Raw genomic sequence first — 24455 nt, 5'->3', positions numbered from 1 at the left:
GCCAGTGAGCAGCTCTAGATCCTGGGATCTGAACTTATTCTTACTTTCATTGGATCAAAATTGATTGCCTCATATTGTCCCAGTCGCTGTATAGCCCTTAAAGGTTTAGCACTGGAGACCTGGAGTTTGCTTGGAGAGAGTTCCGGGGATCAACGCCCCCTCGGCCCAGTCTGTGACCAGGCCTCATGGTGGATCAGGGCCTGCTCAACCAGGCTGTTACTGCTGGCTGCACACAATCCAACGTACAAACCACAGCCTGGCTGGTCAGGTACCAACTTTAGGTGCTTGTCCAATGCCTGCTTGAAGACAGCCAGGGGTGTATTGGTAATTCCCCTCATGTATGCTGGGAGGCAGTTGAACAGTGAAGGATTGTGAAGCAAATCTTCTCCACAATGCAGGGGCTGGAGGATAAGATCCAAATGGAAGCACAATGTCTGGTCTCAAAGGACGTGGCAACGGTACCGTTGAGTTTTCTTATGATCGGGTTTTCAGACCAAATGGTACCCAGGCACAAGTATTTGAGGAAATATCCCAGCTCTCTGTCTGCTCTAACGGGTACAATGTGTGCGTATTTGCCTATGGGCAGACTGGCTCAGGCAAGACGTTTACAATGGAAGGTGTCCTTGAAAATGAAGAGCTAGAGGGCATGATTGCTAGGACTGTGAAGCACATCTTCTCCACAATGCAGGGGCTGGAGGATAAGATCCAAATGGAAGCACAACGTCTGGTCTCAAAGGACGTGGCAACGGAACCGTTGAGTATTCTTATGATCGGGTTTTCAGACCAAATGGTACCCAGGCACAAGTATTTGAGGAAATATCCTAGCTCTCTGTCTGCTCTAGACAGGTACCATGTGTGCTTATTTGCCTATGGGCAGACTGGCTCAGGCAAGACGTTTACAATGGAAGGTGTCCTTGAGTAAGTTCCCTGAGAAGATGTCCCAGTCACTTTTGAATGTTCACTTAGTGTATCATGCCAGTCAAAGTCAATATGAATCAGTCCACTTCCAATATTCCCTTACTGACTGGAAGACAATACCTAGCCCTTGAGCAATGTGTTTGTTCTCACAGCTTGTATCTGAGAGTTGTTAAAGTGCTGCGAAATGTGAAGTTCAGATTAAGTTCCTATAGATCCGTGAATTACTTATTAATGTAGCCGAGCGGTCAGGTACTAGTAATACTGTCACTCCTGTCTGGACTCCAGCCACAATATCGTGCATGCAGGATAGTGTACAGTTACCTTGGGTTTCAGAGGAACCTCAGACAACCCTGGGTGCTGAGACTACTATCCTTGCGATGGCGACTTGTTCAAGTATTCGTTCCTTCCCAGGGGACGCTTTGAGAAGAACTTTATTTGCAACGAGTTATGCCATCTCTTGCTGATGCCACAAGCCATTGTAGAAAGACGTTTCTGTGGCTAGTGTACTCGCTTGAGTGTTATTGTTGGCCCTTATCGAGTTGTTGAACATATCAATGGCAATAAGTATAAGGTTAGAGAAATTAGTACTGGTCAGTACAAAGAATCGCATTTAGATCACATGAAATTAGTATGCGATGTTGATGATATTGCTACCCAGACTAATGTGACAGATGCTGACAATCCTCTTGACTCTGTACCCTCTACCTCAAATACTCAGTCAGATAATCAACCCGACTGTCATTATTCTTTGCGTACTCGACAAGTAATTAGAAACCCACAAGTATCTTTTGTAGATACTCGTTCAGATTGTCCTCAGTCAAGGCATGTGTTAGCCATCGCAGAAGAATTCGATCCACCCAAAGATGATAACCATTCTGCATATGTAAATCTTACCCTTGCAGAGTTGGGTTTAAATGTACATAGTCTGTAAAATTAGATGTCCAAGATGAATGAAGTTCTCAACTGTGTGTTTTGTTATCAGCTGATCAGTTTTCAAATTTTTTTTCCGTGTTCACGTTCCCTCCGAATTCTGAGAATTTAACAGTAATGATCTGTGTGCACCAGATTTGCCTTTGCTGTTAATTACTTTCACCTTGTATATATATTTATTCTTCCTCAGAATCCGTAGAGTGCATGAATACAGATCGATCGATCAATTCCATTCTTTATTATAAAATGACTTGTACTTATAATTTGTAATGCATTATGTTAAAACTCATTACGTTAACACCCATTACGTTAAAACTCATTATGTTAACATCCATTATGATACCATCCATTAGTTCTAAGTTACATATGTCTTTGTTGTATAGAATCAGCCCAGAACCACCTGCCTGTTCAGCCTATAGCATAGTATTGTATGTCGAGACGACATACGTAACACGACCGAGCTGTCAGCATAGTTGCTGATCCCCTTACATGTGTTGTATAGCTTATCTGAATATCATAGTACCAGCCATATGTTTTATATAGATGATCCCTTACTAGGCCTAGTGACTGTATGACATCACGTGATGCAGCATGAGTGGGATGAGCTACCTCGCTCTCAGTCCACGCATAGGTCTACACACGGCAGGTTGGGCTCCCTTACCACAGTCTGACAATATACAGTGTTACCATCCAACAAGTGTGTATATCTTCAACCCTCGTTATCTCCTTTCGAACCCCACAATACTTGGGCCCCTGACACTTACTGTGTTGTCTCTTAATGTGCTAGTGACACTGTCATGTGTGGGGGTTCAATTATGTGGATTGGGTAAAGTCACATAGACAATAATGGAGTACAATTATAACGGAATATATGGGAAGCACCAGGCCTGCCCTGCCTCTCTGCTCTCTATCTTAAGACTGGCTCACGAATTGGGTCCTAGGAGTGAGCGGCGTTCAAAAACATGCTATAGTCAGCAGCAACATGAATAACAGTCAGTGATTCACGCAGACAGTTGGTAGTGAGTCATACTACTGGTAACTGGTAACTGGTACTACTGGGAACTGATACTACTGAGAGTCAGGGAGACCTCATCCACTTCACTGGATCAATCCATTCCACCAGTTGAGGAGAAAGACTTAGCTCCCAGACGAGGTCAAGCGTTTGTTGACTCTGTTGAACAAACGTCGTAAAGGCATTGCCTTACCAGGTGAGAAGATGGGTATAACGAACTTATTGTCCCATTGTATCCCACCGCTGCCACCAATTTGTCATGTGTGGGGGTTCGATTACGTGGATTGGGTAAAGGAAAGTCACATAGACAATAATGGAGTATAATTATAACAGAATATATGGGAAGCACCAGGCCTGCCCTGCCTCTCTGCTCTCTATCTTAAGACTGGCTCACGAACTGGGTCCTAGGGGTGAGCGCATTCAAAAACATGCTATAGTCAGAAGCAACATGAATAACAGTCAGTGATTCATGCAGACGGTTAGTAGCGAGTCATACTACTGGTAACTGGTACTACTGGGAACTAATACTACTGAGAACACCCCTGCTTTTCATTGGGGGGATGTTGCATCGTCTGCCGAATCTTTTGCTTTTGTAGAGAGTGATTTTCGTGTGCAAGTGTGGTACTAGTCCCTCTAGGATTTTCCAGGTGTATATAATCATGTATCTCTCCCTCCTGCATTCCAGGGAGTACAGGTTCAGGAACTTCAAGCACTCCCAGTAATTGAGGTGTTTTATCTCAGTTATGCGTGCCGTGAAGGTTCTTTGTACATTTTCTAGGCCAGCAATTTCACCTGCCTTGAAAGGTGCTGTTAGTGTGCAGCAATATTCCAGCCTAGATAGAACAAGCGACCTGAAGAGTGTCATCATGGGCTTGGCATCCCTAGTTTTAAAGGTTCTCATTATCCATCCTGTCATTTTTCTAGCAGATGCGATTGATACAATGTTACGGTCCTTGAAGGTGAGATCCTCCAACATGATCACTCCCAGGTCTTTGACGTTAGTTTTTCACTCTATTGTGTGGTTGGAATTTGTATACTCTGATGAAGTTTTAATTTCCTCATGTTTACCATATCAGAGTAATTGAAATTTTCTGAAGCCCATTGAAAGATTTGGTTGATGTCCGCCTGGAGCCTTGCAGTGTCTGCAGTGAAAGAAGACACTGTCATGCAGATTCGGGTGTCATCTGCAAAGGAAGACACGGTACTGTGGCTTACATCCCAGTCTATATCAGATATGAGGATGAGGAACAAGATGGGAGCGAGTACTGTGCCTTGCGGAACAGAGCTTTTCACCATAGCCGCCTCAAACTTTACTATGTTGACTACTACTCTTTGTGTTCTATTTGTCAGGAAATTATAGATCCATCTACCAACTTTTCCTGTTATACCTTTAGCACGCATTTTGTGCGATATTATGCCATGGTCACACTTGTCAAAGGCTTTTGCAAAGTCTGTGTATATTACATCTGCATTCTTTTTGTCTTCTAGTGCATCTAGGACCTTGTCACGGTGATCCAGTAGTTGGGACAGACAGGAGCGACCTGCTCTAAACCCATGCTGCCCTGGGCTGTGTAATTGATGGGTATCTAGATGGGTGGCAATCTTGCTTCTTAGGACCCTCTTAAAGATTTTCATGATATGGGATGTTAGCACTATCAGTCTGTAGTTCTTTGCTATTGTTTTACTGCCCCCTTTGTGGAGTGGGGCTATGTCTGTTGTTTTTAGTAACTGTGGGACGACCCCAGTGTCCATGCTCCCTCTCCATATGATGTTAAAAGCACATGATAGGGGCTTCTTGCAGTTCTTGATGAACACCGAGTTCCGTGAGTCTGGTTGAATGTAATAATTATTACATTCATTACAGGTAATAATTATTATATTCATGTAGTAGTAGGTTGGTAGACAGCAACCACCCAGGGAGGTACTACCGTCCTGCCAAGTGAGCGTAAAACGAAATCTTGTAATTGTTTTACATGATGGTAGGATTGCTGGTGTCTTTTGTCTGTCTCATAAATATGCAAGATTACAGGTATGTCTTGCTGCTTCTACTTACACTTAGGTCACACTACACATACATGTACATGTTTATTTATACACACTCATCTGAGTTTTCCTTGATTTTATCTTAATAGTTCTTGGTCTTATTACTTTTCCTTTCATATCCATGGGGAAGTGGAATAAGAATCTTTCCTCCATAAGCCATGCGTGTCATAAAAGTCAACTAAAATGCCGGGAACAATGGGCTAGTAACCCGTTTTCCTGTAATAATTACTAAAAAGAATAATAAGAAGAAAATTGTCAAAGTGGGAAGTCTGAATGTGCGTGGATGTTGTGCAAATGATAAGAAAGAGATAGTTGTGGATGTAAGAATGAGAAGTTGGATGTCCTGGCTTTAAGTGAAACAAAGCTGAAGGGGGTGGGAGAGTTTCAGTGGAGAGGAATAAATGGGATTAGGTCAGGGGTTTCAAATACAGTTAGAGCTAAAGAAGGAGTAGCAATAATGTTGAAGGATAAGCTATGGCAGGAAAAGAGGGACTATAAATGTATTAATTCAAGGATTATGTGGAGTAAAATAAAGGTTGGATGTGAAAAGTGGGTTATAGTAAGCATATATGCACCTGGAGAAGAGAGAAGTGTAGAGGAGAGAGAGATTTTGGGAAATGTTGAGTGAATGCGTGGGGAGTTTTGAACCAAGTGTGAGAGTAATGGTGGTTGGAGATTTTAATGCTAAAGTGGACAAAAATGTTGTGGAGGGAGTAGTAAGTAAATTTGGGGCGCCAGGGCTAAATGAAAATGGGGAGCCTTTAATTGAGCTATGTGTAGAAAGAGGTTTGGTAATAAGTAATACATATTTTATGAAGAAGAGGATAAATAAATATACAAGGTATGATATAGCACGTAATGAAAGTAGTTTGTTAGATTATGTATTGGTGGATAAAAGGTTGATGGGTAGGCTCCAGGATGTACACGTTTATAGAGGGGCAACTGATATATCGGATCATTATTTAGTTGTAGCTACAGTGAGAGTAAGAGGTAGATGGGAAAAGAGGAAAATGGCAACAATAAGTAAGAGAGAGGTGAAAGTGTATAAACTAAGGGAGGAGGAAGTTTGGGTGAGATATAAGCAACTATTGGCAGAAAGGTGGGCTGGTGCAAGTATGAGTAGTGGGGGGGTTGAAGAGGGTTGGAATAGTTTTAAAAATGCAGTATTAGAATGTAGGGCAGAAGTTTGTGGTTATAGGAGGGTGGATGCAGGAGGAAAGAGGAGTGATTGGTGGAATGATGAAGTAAAGGGTGCGATAAAAGAGAAAAAGTTAGCTTATGAGAGGTTTTTTACAAAGCAGAAGTGTTATAAGAAAAGTAGATTATATGGAGAGTAAGAGAAAGGTGAAGAGAGTGGTGAGCGCAATACGAGAGCAGATGATAGAGTGGGAGAAGCACTGTCAAGAAATTTTAAAACAGAGTAGGGGAGTTAGTAGATGGGGAGATGGAGGTATTGGGTAGATGGCGAGAATATTTTGAGGAACTTTTAAATGTCGATGAAGAAAGGGAGGCAGTAATTTCATGCACTGGCCAGGGAGGTATACCATCTTTTAGGAGTGAAGAAGAACAGGATGTGAGTGTGGGGGAGGTGCGTGAGGCATTATGTAGAATGAAAGGGGGTAAAGCAGCTGGAACTGACGGGATCATGACAGAAATGTTAAAAGCAGGGGGGGATATAGTGTTGGAGTGGTTGGTATTTTTGTTTAATAAATGTATGAAAGGGGGGAAGGTACCTAGGGATTGGCAGAGAGCATGTATGGTCCCTTTATATAAAGGGAAGGGGGGACAAAAGAGACTAAAAATTATTGAGGAATAAGTTTACTGAGTATACCAGGAAAAGTGTACAGTAGGGTTATTACTGAAAGAATTAGAGGTAAGACAGAATGTAGGATTGTGGATGAGCAAGGAGGTTTTAGAGTGGGTAGGGGATGTGTAGATCAAGTGTTTACATGGAACTATATATGTGAACAATATTTAGATAAAAGTAGGGAAGTTTTTATTGTATTTATGGATTTAGAAAAGGCATATGATAGAATGGATAGGGGAGCAATGTGGCAGATGTTGAAAGTATATGGGATAGGTAGTAAGTTACTAAATGCTGTAAAGAGTTTTTATGAGGATAGTGAGGCTCAGGTTAGGGTGTGTAGAGGAGAGGGAGACTACTTCCCAGTAAAAGTAGGTCTTAGACAGGGATGTGTAATGTCACCATGGCTGTTTAATATATTTATAGATGGGGTTGGAAAAGAAGTAAATGCTAGGGTGATCGGGAGAGGGGTGGGATTAAATTATGGGGAATCAAATACAAAATGGGAATTGACAGTTACTTTTTGCTGATGATACTGTGCTTATGGGAGATTCTAAAGAAAAATTACAAAGGTTAGTGGACAAGTTTGGGACTGATTACCTCATTCTCCTCCTGTTCTTCGCATTTCTCCTTTGTATGGACTGATGAAGCCACTGTGTGGTGAAACGTTTCCTCAATAAGATACCCAAGAGTTGCACTTGACTAATACATCAATTTGTCGGTTCTCTGAACCATTTACCTACATTCCTGTCAGACACAGCAACATCTTGGGATCTTGATACAGGGAATTCTTCACTTGTTAACCTATAGGCATGACCTACTTCTTACATCATACGACTGCCTCACCTCACCTGTCTACAGTATATAAGCCACTTCCTTGAGCATATGCTGTATTCTTTTCAAGATTGATGGACTGATTACATCGACTCCAAGCTAAGGGACTGATTACCTCAAACTCCTGATTTCCACTATTCTTCTTTGTTTAGGACTGAAGTCACTTCGTGGTGAAATGTTTCCTCAAAGATACCCAAATGCCGCACATTTGGGCATCTTTATTGATGAAACGTATCGTTCCAGACCATATAGCTGAACTTTTCTCCAGGCTGAGAGACTGATCACCTCAAATACTTTTTCTCCAAGGCTGATGGACTGATTAAATCATCTTTATTTCCCTTCTACTGCTACCTTTGTATTTGGAGAAGCCTACTGTGTAGGCAGAATGTTTCATTAATAAAAACACCTGTTGCACATGTGAGGAAATGGTACGTAAGTGCCTTTTTCCATATGTTGCATATGTCTTAATCATCAGCTTAGGCCAGTAGGTGACTTGAACTTGCCTAGCATGGGCCAGTAGGCCTGCTGCAGTGTTCCTTCTTTCTTATGTTCTTAAGCCTGCTCCAGTGCTCCTTCTTATAATGGATCTGAAACAGTGTATAACATAGTCTTGTCAAATAAAGAAACACTCGTAAATAATCTGGAGATGACTGAAGAGCTTGGTGCAGGTGATCACAAATCCATTACTTTTAATATTACTTGATTTAGATTTAGAAAAATAACTGGGGAGTACGATAATAAAGATAATACGGTAAAAGTCCCCGATTTTCGTTCTGCCGATTATGTTGGACTTAGGGAACACCTGTCTCATCTTGATTGGGGTAATCTAGCTAATGATTTTGAAAGTTAAGAGACATGTGCAACATCTGGATATCTTTATTGTAGACGTTTCGCCATCCAGTGGCTTTATCAATACAGATTCTAGGACATAATTAGAAGACAGTAGAACTATATACAAAAGATGAGGTAATCAGATCCTCAGCCTTGGAGTTAATCTTCACAGCATCGTGGTGGTGGAGAATCTGGAGCAAAGGCAAATCAATCAATCAATCAAATGAGTTCAGGTAAGATCCCAATGGGATGAGCGGGGAAGACGGGACAGATGAAGAATAGCTCTGGAGAGGAGTGTTCTTAGTCAGAGAAATAGAGCCAGGGCTTAACCCAGCATTATTATTATAATCAAGGGGAAGCGCTAAACCCGGAGGAGCAGCTAAGGCGATCGTGGGGCAGACTTGAGAACAGGAATAGCAGGGACTGTTGCATCAAATTTGTGGTAGTTGAAGTCTTGAATTTTGAGTAGATGGCAGAAGGCTAGGTCACATCAGAGGGTAGAACACATATGGGAGTTATAGGAGTAACTGAGGAGGCAGGTTAGCAATGGAGCCATTTTCGAACTTTTTGAAGCTGCTCCTAGATAGGTGGTATAATTTAGCCTTGTTACTGAAGGTGAAACGTAGAGGCTTGATGAATTCAAGAACTTGGGTGAGTGTGAAGTGAAGTGGTGATTCACAGGCATACTTTACTGTTCCAGCACCGAGGCTTTTGTAGAGTTCAGTACAGGTCATGGTGTCAGTATTTGAAGGAGAAGTGTAGAAGGTAAGATTTTCCCATGAGGGTTTACTGGAGTCGTCGCTATCTTCCTCTTCTGGAGTGGATTCATTGGGCGAATCTACAATGGTGGTAGCAGGTGACTGACGGTCGACAGGAGCAGCTGTAAGGTGTAATGGTTGTGTAACAGCAGGCTGGGAAAGGTGGGAGACGGTGGTTGAGGCAGCATGATCAACGTTGTCAGCGGTGGAAGTGATTATAGAAGTTACAGGAGCAGTTGCTTGGGCAGGAGACAGGTCTGCAGGTGCAGTAAAGTTCAGGGCGTTGGGAAGGATCTTGAGGATGTCTGCTGAAGGTGTGAAGTCCAGAAAATTGAAGGCAGACATGTTGTTCAGACGGAATAGTTCGTTAATAGTGGTGTTGAAAGTGCTGGGGTTTGCTGCGTTTGCAAGGTGTGCATACACCATGCAGTACAGCACCTTGGAGGAAGCACCGTCGGGGAGTGGAGAGAGGGAGTTTCTGGGCGATGATGGCTGTAGATTAGCGTGTAGAGTCTTGGTGGTGTCGGTTTGTGGTTTGGTTATTGCAGCGTATGTCGATGAATTGGAGATGTTCTTCAGAACTTTAGTTTTCTTCAATATGATTTCTTTCCTGAGTGGGCACTTAGCTGCAAGGGTAGTTAAGACATGTTGGTGCTGTAGTAATGGTGCAGGATCTGAAATTGTGTCCATCATTCCCACATTTTGAACAAAACTTCTTATCCTTGATGGGGCAGTCCTTGATGTTGTGTTTATAGGAGTAGCAGGTCCTGCAGTGGGAGATGTATGTGAAACATTCTTGTTCTATATGACTAGGGTGAATGTGGTAATATGAGATGGCCAGACCATCAGAGAGAGCTTGGGCAGCCATGGAGAAGTCTGAGAATGTAATCTTTAGCATAGACGAGGCGTTAGGGATCTTGGAGATGCTGTCTACCGAGGCCCAGGTGTTTTGTTCCTCAATGGATGTCTTCAGTGCTTCAGTAGAGAGAGAGGTGACGATACTGTCCAGTCTTTTCACAAAGACCGAAAGTTTCGACTTCAAGAATGGAGACGGGGATAGAGTGAATTGTTGTGTTTGCAGAGTCCTGATTGAAGAGTCGTCCATAAGTTTTGATGCTTCCGTGTCGTCTGTGCAGACGACAATGAAGGAGTCCTTCAGAGAGTGGATTGCAGTAACGACGGTAGCTAAAGCTAACTTCGAGGAGTCATATATTGCACCATTCACAGGCATGATTTTCACACGATGCGAGAGCATTGTGAAAAGGATGTGATGTTTGTAGAATGTAAATTCCCCACCCCAGCAGGGTCGAAGGGATGCTTCTTGAGTGTAGAGCAACTGTGTGATCGGACAGAGCACAACGGACCAAGAGTGGAGCAAAGGCAAGAAGACTGGCATTTATATAGGCGTCAGTGGGTAGGGGGGTGTGTAGCAGACGAGGGCATAGTCACTTTGCCCTCGTCCTATCATCGGCATTGATCATAGACGATCTCGCCTCTCGCGAATTACCCCGTGTTGGGAGAGACTTCACTTAGAGTGGTGTTTGCTGGACCTTCGTCGTCCTCTTCACCATCAGGATTGGTGCTTCGGTGGTTGCCTACCCAAGGGCAGGAAGCCTCCCTCTGCACTCCTGTTGCTGCCTGAAATCTCCACCCCTGTCGACTGCACGCCATACTGCCATACAGCCAGCCTCGTCGTCACTCAGGATATACAGTGCTCCATCAAGCTACAGTTCACCTCCTCAGTGTTCTGCGACTCCAGTGACGGACTCTACAAGAAAACCTTAAAGAAATAGCCAGGCAAGTAGGTGTGTCTACTTACACGTACTTGCCTAGCTGAGTACTCTCACATTTTGGCCGACTGTCACCGCCACAACTGTTTATTCATCTTTACGTAACTAGATGATGCCTTCGTTGTCTTCCACCTCCCACCCCCCTTCCACTCTCCCTCTACCGCCCACACCTGCCTCTGCCTCTTCTAAATCCAGTTCTTTCTCGCTAAACCTCAAATTCTCTAATCCTGATGTCACTATCTGTCCTGAAAATTTATTATATCAGATCACTGGTGCACCTCAACTTTAAGTCTTTAAAACCAACTCAGGCTTCAAACTCCTTCTTGACAAACATTCTTACGAAACGTACACCTCAACCTCGACTAGACAAAAACTATTAAACGCCGGCTTCACCATTATTTGGACTCCTGAGCACCGTGCCAAAAGCACAGTCATTGCTAAACACATAGACTATTCTCTCCTGACAGCCTATGATACAGACAAAGAAGACTTAATCAAAGACATCAGTACTAAGAACAAAGTCTCTGTTGACGATATTTACAGACCCGAAACTCTACCATTCTCAAAAAACGCTGTTCCAACTCCTTCTGACGCCTCTACACTCTTCAGTCAAGGAATCCTTGCCAAGACCATCCGCATTCCTCCAAACACTCTCTTCACTCCGAAATTCCACCCAATCACACAATGCCTTAAATGCTACAAATTCGGCCACGACAAAAATACATGCACATCCACACAAGTCTGCTCCAGATGTTCAGCAACTGGCCACTTCTGGAATACTTGCAACCTCCCCTTAAATGTTCTAACTGCGGTGGGTCACACACTGCAGTTGCAAATTCCTGCCCCTCTAGAAAAGACATTCTCTCCTCCCTCAGAGCAAGCCAACCTCCCTCCCTCCCCAACCCCTTCCCTGTACCTCCCCTACCAAACCTCCCTCCCCCACCCCCAATGCCTGGGCCTCCCCACGCAATTGGTCTACCTCTTCTACTCTACACACATCAAACACCAACACACAGACTACAAGCACCTCTCCTTCTACACCTACACCCACACTAGACTTCAAAACTAACTGTCAACTCGTCACTGCTGCCCACTCTGCGATGGTAATCTCTCAAGCTTACCAATCAGACTACTCACATATCCTTAACCTAATCTTGTCTGCTAACAATCTTCCCTCTCTAATCATCCCTCCTTCCTGCTTCTCTTCTAAGCCCCCTACAACCTCTCCCACTCCCCTCTCTTCCTACACCCTCCAGCTCTCCTCCCCTACCCCTCTTCACTCCCACCAACACCCCTCCACCCCTACCCCTCTTCACATCTACCCCTCCCACCAACACCCCTCCTCCCCTACCCCTCTAAACTACATCTACTACTCCCCCCACCTCTTTACCCACTTCTTCATCCATTACCAAAGCTTCCACTTCCTCTGCATCCACCATTGCCAACTCCTCCACCACATCCAAGACTTCATCCAGGTCCAACTCCACCTCCTCCAAACGAAATCCACTCACTAGTCACTGGTCAGAGAAACAGCAAACATCGAACTTAAGCTAAAGGAATCTTATAGGAGTCAGGAATCGCGGGAAGAACTAAAAGCCATAAATGAAATCGAAAGAAACCCAAAGTATTTCTTTTCCTATGCCAAATCAAAGTCAAGAACAATGTCCAGTACAGTGGACCCCCGCATACCGATGGCATCACATAGCAATTAATCCGCATACTGCTTGCTTTAATCGCCAAAATTTTGCCTCACATACCGCTTAAAAACCCGCTCACCGATTTTCGTCCGAGACGCGTCCAATGTGCGGCCTGAGCCACGCTCACATGTTCCGCCGGTGGCATTGTTTACCAGCCAGCCTCCGCGGTAACATCCAAGCATACAATCGGAATATTTCGTATTATTACAGTGTTTTCGGTGCTTTTTCTGGAAAATAAGTGACCATGGGCCCCAAGAAAGCTTCTAGTGCCAACCCTACAGCAATAAGGGTGAGAATTACAATAGAGATGAAGAAAAAGATCATTGATAAGTATGAAAGTGGAGTGCGTGTCTCCGAGCTGGCCAGGTTGTATAATAAACCCCAATCAACCATCGCTACTATTGGTGGTACAGCTGCTGCTGCTGCTGCACTGTCAGCTGCTGCTGCTGCTGTAGCATCATCTGCTGCTGCTGTAACATCGTCTGTTGCTGCTGTAGCATCGTCTGTTACTGCTGTACCACCGTCAGCTGCTGCTGCTGCTGTAGCATCGTCTGCTGCTGCTGTAACATCGTCTGTTGCTGCTGTAGCATCGTCTGCTGCTGCTGTAGCATCGTTTGTTGCTGCTGTACCACCGTCAGCTGCTGCTGCTGCTGTAGCATCGTCTGCCGCTGCTGTAACATCGTCTGTTGCTGCTGTAGCATCGTCTGCTGCTGCTGTAGCATCGTCTGTTGCTGCTGTACCACTGTCAGCTGCTGCTGCTGCTGTAGCACCGTTGTTGGTGTGGCTTATTGAGAATACCAAGAAACAATTAACCCCAGAGGATTTGCCACCCAGGATAACCCAAAAAAGTCAGTGTCATCGAAGACTGTCTAACTTATTTCCATTGGGGTCCTTAATCTTGTCTCCCAGGATGCAACCCACACAAGTCGACTAACACCCAGGTGAACAGGGAAAAATGCCTGGAACTAGTGCTCATATTGGTGAATTTAAAGCCAGCAAAGGTTGGTTTGAGAGATTTAAGAATCGTAGTGGCATACACAGTGTGATAAGGCCTGTTCTGGAAGAAAATGCCAAACAGGACCTACAGTACTCAGGAGGAAAAGGCACTCCCAGGACACAGTGTCTCATCAGTCATTGCTGCATCTTCAATAAAGGTAAGTGTCATTTATTCTTCATTTAGTAGACTAGTACATGCACAATATATACTGTGCATGTACTACTCTACTATTGTGCATGTATCCTTCTCTTTGTGTGTGGGAAAATGTATATTTCATGTGGTAAAAAATTTTTTTTTTCATACTTTTGGGTGTCTTGCACGGATTAATTTTATTTCCATTATTTCTTATGGGGAAAATTCATTCACATACCGATTATTTCGCATAACAATTACCCCTCTTGCACGGATTAAAATCGTTATGCGGGGGTCCACTGTATTGGGCCCCTACTTAAACAAGATGGGTCCTACACAGATGACAGCAAGGAAATGAGTGAGCTACTCAAGTCCCAATATGACTCAGTTTTTAGCAAGCCGCTAACAAGACTGAGAGTCGAAGATCAAAATGAATTTTTTTATGAGAGAGCCACGGAATTTGGTTAACACAAGCCTATCTGATGTTATCCTGACGCCAAATGACTTCGAACAGGCGATAAATGACATGCCCATGCACTCTGCCCCAGGGCCAGACTCATGGAACTCTGTGTTCATCAAGAACTGCAAGAAGCCCCTATCACGAGCTTTTACCATCCTATGGAGAGGGAGCATGGACACGGGGGTCATCCCACAGTTACTAAAAACAACAGACATAGCCGCACTCCACAAAGGGGGCAGTAAAGCAATAGCAAAGAACAGACCGATAGCACTAACATCCCATATCATAAAAATCTTCGAAAGGGTCCTAAGAAGCAAGATCACCACCCATCTAGAAACCCATCAATTACACAACCCAGGGCAACATGGGTTTAGAACAGGTCGCTCCTGCCTGTCTCAACTATTGGATCACTACGACAAGGTCCTAGATGCACTAGAAGACAAAAAGAATGCAGATGTAATATATACAGACTTTGCAAAAGCCTTCGACAAGTGTGACCATGGCGTAATAGCACACAAAATGCGTGCTAAAGGAATAACAGGAAAAGCTGGTAGATGGATCTATAATTTCCTCACAAACAGAACACAAAGAGTATTAGTCAACAGAGTAAAGTCTGAGGCAGCTAAAGTGAAAAGCTCTGTTCCACAAGGCACAGTACTCGCTCCCATCTTGTTTCTCATCCTTATATCTGACATAGACAAGGATGTCAGCCACAGCACCATGTCTTCCTTTGCAGATGACACCAGAATCTGCATGACAGTGTCTTCCATTGCAGACACTGCAAGGCTCCAGGTGGACTTCAACCAAATCTTTCAGTGCGCTGCAGAAAACAATATGAAATTCAACGATGAGAAATTTCAATTACTCAGATATGGTAAACACGAGGAAATAAAAACTTCATCAGAGTACAAAACTAATTCTGGCCACAAAATAGAGCAAAACACCAACGTCAAAGACCTGGGAGTGATCATGTCGGAGGATCTCACCTTCAAGGACCATAACATTGTATCAATCGCAGCTGCTAGAAAAATGACAAGATGGATAATGAGAACCTTGAAAACTAGGGATGCCAAGCCCATGATGACACTCTTCAGGTCACTTGTTCTATCTAGGCTGTAATATTGCTGTACACTAACAGCACCTTTCAAGACAGGTGAAATTGCCGACCTAGAAAATGTACAGAGAACCTTCACGGTGCGCATAACGGAGATAAAACACCTCAATTACTGGGAGCGCTTGAAGTTCCTGAACCTGTATTCCCTGGAACGCAGGCGGGAGAGATACATGATTATATACACCTGGAAAATCCTAGAGGGACTAGTACCAAACTTGCACACGAAAATCACTCACAACGAAAGCAAAAGACTTGGCAGACAATGCAACATCCCCCCAATAAAAAGCAGGGGTGTCACTAGCACGTTAAGAGACCATACAATAAGTGTAAGGGGCCCGAGACTGTTCAACTGCCTCCCAGCATACATAAGGGGGATTACCAATAGACCCCTGGCAGTCTTCAAGCTGGCACTGGATAAGCACCTAAAGTCAGTACCTGGCCAGCCGGGCTGTGGCTCGTACGTTGGTTTGCGTGCAGCCACCAGTAACAGCCTGGCTGATCAGGCTCTGATCCACCAGGAGGCCTGGTCACAGTCCGGGCCACGGGGGCGTTGACCCCCGGAACTCTCTCCAGGTAAACTCCAGGTAACCCTAAACCTGCCCCAACTTCTGATATACAGACCAAAGAACATAAAAACATATCCATCATTTCCTCTCCCTCCAGGAAACGGGTCCGTAACACCTACAAACACACATCCACCGATGGCACCACTATCACGGGCTTTAATCTAAACTCCCCCGACACTAACTTTGGTATGACGAAACCATTAAATCATATTTAAGGTGAGTCAGTTCAACGTACGTTCTACTTTACAATAAGGCACTTACTGACCGAGCTCTCTGAAGCAGAGACCAGATATTAACAAAAATAACAAAAAAAAAAAAAGGCACAATACCGTGACTGGAACGATACACAAATAACCCGCACATAAAAGAGAGAAGCTTACGACGACCTTTCGGTCTGACTTGGACCATTTACAAAGTCACACTAACCAGAAGTGGAGCAGGACGGCTATATATAGGCAGGAAGAGGTGGTGGGAGTAGTAGTAGTAGAAGAATGGTATATAATACCGACAAGATGGGTGTTCGGTACTAGTCCCTCTAGGATTTTCCAGGTGTATATAATCATGTATCTCTCCCGCCTGCGTTCCAGGGAATACAGGTTCAGGAACTTTAAGCGCTCCCAGTAATTGAGGTGTTGCGCATGTGTCTTAATTTCATCTTGTCAGTATTATATACCATTCTTTTACTACTACTACTACTACTACCACCACCACCTCTTCCTGCCTATATATAGCCGTCCTGCTCCACTTCTGGTTAGTGTGACTTTGTAAATGGTCCAAGTCGGACCGAAACGTCGCCGTAAGCTTCTCTCTTTTATGTGCGGGTTATTTGTGTATAGACCAGATATTATTTTGCTAAACAGTACCTGCCTCAAAGCCCCTCAACGTACCCGCCATTATGGTTATACTACACTACAGTCACCCTATGATCCCCACAATGGGGTTGCCATCCTTGTCAAATCCAACATATAACACGAATTTCTCCCAATCCCTTTTATTCACCAGCACTGTCTTGCTTTCAGAATACACACCCACCTTGGACTCTTCATCTTTTTCACTACCCATGCTTGCCCAAACACTATTCTCAACATATACGACCTTTCCTTAGTCTTCAACTACACTAACACACCAACATACCTACTAGCTGACATGAATGCCAAACACAGCGCCTTTCATCGCACCAGTAACAATAAACTTGGTCACCAATTACTCAACTTCACAAACCACAAACACCTAATTCACCTTGGCCCAGATTTCAACACCTTCTACAATCACACGGGCCAAGGCAAACCCGACATCATTCTGGCAAACCGAGCCAGCTCTCTCTTTCAACACTACATCTCACCTGGCCCTATTACAGGCTCTGATCACATCCCAGTCATCTTACACATCTCCAACCCTATCCTCATCCCAGCCACACCTTCCTTCTCCTACAAGAACGCTGACTGGGATGCCTTCAAACAACACATAGACAATACTAACCTTACCTATGACTACAACAACAAACTCATCTCTGACACTAACATTCAACTTGCTCTCATCCAGGACACAATTACACAAACAGCCAACACCGCAATACCAAAGAAAACTCACACCACTCGTTATTCCTTCAAACCCTCAATCAGAACAAGAAGACTAATTATCTGCTACCACAACCACTTCCTCTACAACACACACAGATTTAATCAAGTCTAATTAGATCTCACTTACCTCAGAAACAACATTCTACAGTCTAGACCAAGACCACAACAATCACTGGTCACAACTCATACAACAAGCAGACAAACAGCGTATCAAGAACACTAAAGTCTTCTAGAACTTTATCAAAAAAATCAGAGGCACCACTCCCACCAGCAAATTCAAACACATCACCCACAACAACACACACATCTCAGACCCGCAGGCTGCTACTAATATCTTCCACCCTCACCCATCCCACCCTAACGCTATCCCTGGAACACTACACACACACACGAAACACCACCAGACAGCCACATCCATCTGGACTCTCTTACCTCCTCCCAAGAACTCGACACTACTTTCACCATCACAGACATTAAAACTCTCCTCAGACACCTTCCTCCCAAGGCCCCTGGTGCCTCTAGCCTAAACCATACTATCCTAAAACACCTTCTTGACTCTATCATTATTACCTATACAAACCTCCTCAATGCCTCCCTTGCCTCTGGATGCTTCCCTTCCTTCTTCAAAGCTGCTACTGCTATCCTCCTTCCTAAACCCAAAAAAAGACCACTCTGACCCTAGAAACTATCGCCCTATCAGCCTCCTCGAAACTTTAGGAAAACTCTGAAAAACTCATCAATCATCACCTTCGCAGATACCTGGAACACAACTCTCTACTTTCTGATGGCCAATTTGGCTTCAGAACTCGCAGATCCACACAGGATGCCATTAGCATCATTCTCAACTACATTCACATAAACATGAAACAAAGAAACAAGACAGTTACTTCAAGGTCTTAACTACAGTATATTTATTTATTTATTTATTTACAATTTGAGCACACATACAGAGGTACAAAAAAAAAATACAGATAAGAGCAGCATGCCAAAGCCACTTATACTATGCATAGCATTACGGGCTGGCTTAAAATTAACTTAAGATTAACTAAGCAATGATGAAATCAGTGATAAAACATTAATGTAAACAGATTACTATAAAGCACAAGTGAGTATTACAAAGACAGGTATTATCTGTAATTATGCCTGATTTTAAAGGGGATATGGTGTTGGTCCATGTTGGGTCATGTTCTTTAATAGTAATGTAGTGAAGCTAATAGTGAAGGAAACTAGAAGTGCTTTGGTTACTCCAGTGATACAAGTGATGACTGACAGCATCCTGTAGTGATAACTGACAGCATCCTGTAGTGATGACTGACAGCATCCTGTAGTGATAACTGACAGCATCCTGTAGTGATGACTGACAGCATCCTGTAGTGATAACTGACAGCATCCTGTAGTGATGACTGACAGCATCCTGTAGTGATGACTGACAGCATCCTGTGATGATGACTGACAGCATCCTGTAGTGATGATTGACAGCATCCTGTAGTGATAACTGACAGCATCCTGTAGTGATGACTGACAGCATCCTGTAGTGATAACTGACAGCATCCTGTAGTGATGACTGACAGCATCCTGTAGTGATAACTGACAGCATCCTGTAGTGATGACTGACAGCATCCTGTAGTGATGACTGACAGCATCCTGTGGTGATGACTGACAGCATCCTGTAGTGATGATTGACAGCATCCTGTAGTGATAACTGACAGCATCCTGTAGTGATGACTGACAGCATCCTGTAGTGAATGACAGCATCCCCTAGTGATGATCGAAAGCATCCTGTAGTGATGACTGACAGCATCCTGTAGTGATGACTGACAGCATCCTGTAGTGATGACTGGCAACATCCTGTAGTGATGATTGACAGCATCCTGTAGTGATGAATGACAGCATCCTGTAGTGATGAATGACAACTGTAGTGATGTTTAATACTGAACAATTTACTGTAGTGATTTTGAGCACATAACAGTTTACTGTAGTGATGTGGAGTATAAAATCCTTAAACGGTCCAAACGTATATATACGTTCTCTTATGTAGCGTCCCAAACGTATATATATATGTTTCATTTGTCATTCATTCAACATTGGCACGATATGCCTGAGTCGCCTACACACGAGAGAATGGGTGTGCGCACTCAGTGTGTCTGCCATAGAAAAAAAATGGGGACACCTGGGTACTACATGTTATTTTTCCCTATAAAAAAAATCAATTTTTGGTTTCTCAAAATATTCGGGGTATTGTGTGAGAGAACGTATATATATGTTTGGACCGTTTACGGGTTAACAGTTCACTGTAGTGATGTAAAGTACATAACACTGTACTGTAGTGATGTAGAGTACTGAATAGTTTACTATAGTGATGTAGAATAATGAATAATTTACCGTAGTGATGTGGAATACTTAACAATTTACTGTAGTGTATTATTATTTTTTATATAAAAGAAGCACTAAACCCACTAGGGTCACACAGTGGTTCAGGACAGAGGGTGTTGGTGCAGCAGAAAATAGCCAGGGGTGGAGAGGATAACAGAGGTTGAGTTAGAATGGGCTGTCAGAAGTGCTAAAGGAAGTATTATCAAAGTTTGTTTAATAAATCTGTTGCTGTCTAAAAGTTAAAGAGGAAGTCTGTGTCGATGGTGAAGCCGTCAGCTAGGCGGAAAGTTAAAGTAAGGGTTTTAGAGTGGTGACAACATTGGAGGTAAATTCCGTGTGCTCGTTGAAAGACAGGAGAGTCTAATAGTGTAACAGTGGAATACTTCTGAATGAAACTGGGAGGTCATTTTCTGCTGACCTCCTAGCAGTGTCTGCCTGCTTGTTGCCCTCAACATCATCAACATGACTAGGGAACCAACACAAAATGATTTCTTTGCTTTTGCTACAAATGCGGCACACCCGAAGTTGTATGTGAAGAACTAAGGGATGAGGCGAGTCAAATTTTTTAATACCTTGTAAAGCACTAAGGGAGTCTGAGACTATTACAAATGTTAAGGTAGGCATTGATGTAGCACAAATAACTGCAATGAGAATTGCCTACAATTCAGTTGTAAAAATGCTAGCCGAGTCTAATAAATGCCCTCGCACAGTGGTGTCTGGAAACATTGCTGCAAACCCGACACCATCAGATTTAAAACCATCTGCTGCTGTTAGTAAATTTAAGGCCAGCAAAGGCTGGTTTGACAGATTCAAGAAGTGTAGTGGCATACACAGTGTTGTAAGGCATGGTGAGGCTGCAAGTTCAGACAAATGTACAGCCGAAGAATTCATTGATGAATCCAAGGAGTACGTAGAGGCTGAAGGATTCGTCACTCAACATGTCTTCAGTTGTCACAAAACAGGCATTTTTTGGAAGAAAATGCTAAAGAGGACCTACATCACGCAGGAGGAAAAGGCACTGCCAGGACAGGCTAACTCTTTTGTTCTGTGGTAATATTAGTGGAGATTTCAGAGTGAAGCCTTTACTGGTGTATCACTCTGAAAATCCCAGTGTTTTCAAGAAGAATAATGTTGTCAAGAGTAAATTGTGCGTTGTGGAAAGCTAATAATAAGGCATGAGTCACGGGCTAATTTTCATTGATTGGGTCCATGAATTTTTTGGCCCGAGTGTGAAAAAATACCTCCAGGAAAATAAATTGCCGCTCAAGAGCCTCTTGGTACTGGACAGTGCTCCTGCTCATCCTCCAAACTTGAAAGATCAGTTGTTTAGGGACTTCCATTTTATAACAGTGAAGTTCTTGCCTCCTAACACCACTCCTCTCATCCACCCCATGGACCAGCAGGTCATTTATAATTTCAAAAACTATTCACGAAAGCAATGTTTCAAAGGTGCTTTGAAGTGACCTCAGACACTGAATTGACCCTAAGAGAGTTCCGGAGGAATCAATTCAATATCCTCCATTGCATAAGCCTTATAGGTAAGGCTTGGCAGGGAGTGGCTTCCAGGACTTTGAACTCTGCTTGGAGAAAATTGTGGCCAGAATGTGTCCTCAACAAAGATTTTGAAGGGTTTGAGGCTGACCCTGTCGACCCTCTGCTTGTTGTGGAATCTATAGTGTCTGCGGGGAAGTCCATGGGGTTGGATGTGAGTGGCCAGGATGTGGAAGAATTGGTGGAGGACCACAGTGAAGAGCTAACCACTGAAGAGCTGCAAGACCTTCATCTGGAACAGCAACAGACCACAGCTGAGGAAATTGCTTCAGAGGAGGAGGAAGAGAGAGGGGAGGGGTCTTCTTCAGTGATTAAGGACATTTGTGCAAAGTGGAATGAGGTGCAAACTTTTGTGGAAAAATATCACCCTGACCATGCTGATACAAGCCATATCTGCAACATGTTCAGTGACAATACCTTGTCCCATTTTAGGCAAATCTTAGAGATGCCAGAAACAGAGCTCTCTGGACAGATTTTTAGTGTGACAGAGGTACAGTGACTCTCAAGCTGGTCCTTGTGCCAGTAAAAGACAAAAAAGGGAAGTAACCCCGGATAGGGCTTTGATACCTGAAGTCCTTATGGAGGATTCCTCTTCAAAACAATAACCTCGCCTCCTCCCTCTCCCCTCCTCGCCGTCCATACCCCAACAAGAGCCTTCAACAAAGGTAAGTGTGATGTTAAATGTTCATTTATATATCTCATTAGTCATTTATATTCCTTTCCCATCGTTTTCTGTATGTAAAACTATAATTATTCTTTAAAAAATGTATTTTTTGTTAATTTTTTCGGTGTCTGGACTGGATTAATTGTATTTACATTATTTCTTATGGGAAATATTGCTTCAGTTTTCGTCTGTTTTGGATTTAGACCGACCTTCTGGAATGGATTAAGGACGAAATCCGAGGTTCCACTGTATTATATGATATGGAAAGTAATCACATAAAACTGATATTATTATAATAAAAAAGAAGCGCTAAGCCACAAGGGCTATACAGCGCTGCGGGGTAGGGAAGGAAGCGAGGGTATTGGGCGGCAGAAGGGGGGAGGGATGATCAGTAGGTTACAGAAAACAGCGGGGCATGGGATAATGCGGGGGTAGAGGGCAGCAAGAGATTGAGGTAGAAAGGGCTGAAGGTATCAGAGTTTGTGAAGTCAGTCAGTTGTTGTCAAAAAGTCAATGAGAGAGTCTGGATGAAAGGTGGGTCCATCAGCGAGAAGGGAAGGTAAAGAGAGCAGCGGAGCGAAGACGACGACAGAGGTAAATTCTGCGTGCTCGTTGATAAAGTGGGCAGCCTAACAGAATGTGGCTGACTGATAATGGAACCTGACAATTCTCACAGAAAGGAGCAGGGCGCCTCTCCATGAGATATCCATGAGTAAGATGAGTATGGCCAATGCAAAGACGGGAGAGAGTAGTCTCCCAACCTCGACACTGGTGACAAGAAAACGGCCAGTAACCTATACTCGGTTTAATAGATTGAAGTTTGTTACCGAGCAGAGTAGACCAACGTTGTTGCCAACGGGTGTGAAGGTGGGTAGCTATTGCAGCAAAATAGCCCATAAATGGAATACCTCTATATGAAACTGGTAGGTCATATACTGCTGACAGCGCAGCAGTGTCTGCCTGTTCATTGCCCTGTATGTCAACATGACCAGGGACCCAACAAAAAACAATATCTTTATGCTTGGTAAAGATGCGGCGTAGCCAAAGTTGGATACGGAGGACTAAGGGGTGAGGTGTATCAAATTTCTGTATAGCCTGTAAAGCATTAAGGGAGTCTGAGACAACCACAAATGATGATGCAGGCATAGATGCAATATGGATAAGTGCTGCAAGAATGGCATACAATTCAGCAGTAAAAATACTAGTCGAAGATAGTAAATGCCCTCGTACAACGCTGTCCGGAAACACTGCTGCGAATCCTACGCCGTCAGAAGACTTAGAACCATCTGTGTACACTGCAATGGCATGAGAATGAGAGTGGAAGTAGTCAAGAAAAAGAGAGTGGGAAGCGACCGTAGACAGTTGGGCTTTCAAGCAAGGGAGAGAGAAAGAACAGACTCGAACAGCTGGAACTTCCCAGGGGGGTAGGGAAAAGTGAGATGCTACATGAACATAGAAAGGTGGTAACTGAAGAGAAGACAAGAGCGAATGTAGGCGAAGAGAGAAGGGACGGAGTAAACAGGGGCGGCGAACAAATAAAGAATGTCTACTAATATCAGTGACCATTCTATAAATGGAAGGATTGCGGAGATCATGAGAACGTACATAGTAGCAGAGGCAACGGGCATCATGACGATCGGATAAGGGTGGAACGTTCGCTTCTGCATAGAGGCTCTCAACAGGGGAAGAGCGAAAAGCACCAAGGCATAAACGTAATCCTTGGTGATGAATGGGGTTGAGGCTAGAGAGAGTAGCAGGAGAGGCCGCTGAATAGATCTGGTCACCATAATCAAGTTTCGATAAAATGAGGGTGGAATGTAGGCGAAGGACAGTTCGACGATCAGCTCCCATGAAAGATGAGCAAGGGTTTTAAGAAGGTTCAGCCGGCTGTGGTAAGTTGCCTTCAGAGAGGTAATGTAAGGCTTCCAGGATAACCTACGGTCAAAGAGAAGGCCCAGAAACCTGACTGTATCACGTTCAGGGATACAGGAGCCACAGAGGTACAAAGGGTGATTGGAGATGACAGAGTGTCTAGTGAAAGTAATTCTGTGAGTTTTGGTACTGGAAAATTTAAACCCATGTGTGGTGGCCCAATTGGAAACACGGTTGACCGCATGCTGGAGAGAAACTGTAATGAGGTGACAGTCAGTGCCTGCACAGGCAATAGCGAAGTCATCAACATAGAGTGATGACAAAATATTTGATGGAAGACTAGAGGCCAAATCATTTATAGCAAGGAGAAAAAGTGTTGTGCTCAGAACACATCCCTGGGGGACACCTTCAGCTTGGATCAAGTCCGGGGAGAGCACATTATTAACCTGAACATGGAAATGGCTGTCAGTTAAAAAGTTCTTAAGGAAGGATGGTAGATTGCCTTGGAGGCCTAAGGAGTGGGCTTGGG

General features: G+C 43.7%; 1 protein-coding gene across 3 annotated transcripts in view; it reads right to left on the bottom strand.

Moving 5' to 3' along the window:
• Window positions 1-24455, bottom strand: part of LOC128688011 (NADH dehydrogenase [ubiquinone] 1 beta subcomplex subunit 11, mitochondrial-like) — a 46446-nt gene that overhangs the window by 2560 nt on the left and 19431 nt on the right. Inside the window, exon 4 of one of the 3 annotated variants that reach the window (XM_053775678.2) lies at window positions 16586-19337. The exons of 1 other annotated variant lie outside the window; for it this stretch is intronic. The gene's annotated coding sequence lies outside the window, so the exon portion shown is untranslated. Of the gene's footprint in view, window positions 1-16585; window positions 19361-24455 lie in introns of those variants that run through there. One more of the 3 variants, XM_053775676.2, reaches the window with a different exon arrangement.

The sequence above is a fragment of the Cherax quadricarinatus genome, chromosome 10, assembly GCF_038502225.1.
Source record: "Cherax quadricarinatus isolate ZL_2023a chromosome 10, ASM3850222v1, whole genome shotgun sequence".
NCBI lineage: Eukaryota > Metazoa > Arthropoda > Malacostraca > Decapoda > Parastacidae > Cherax > Cherax quadricarinatus.
Note: the sequence above shows the minus strand (reverse complement) of the source record. Positions and strands in the feature narration are given on the sequence as shown.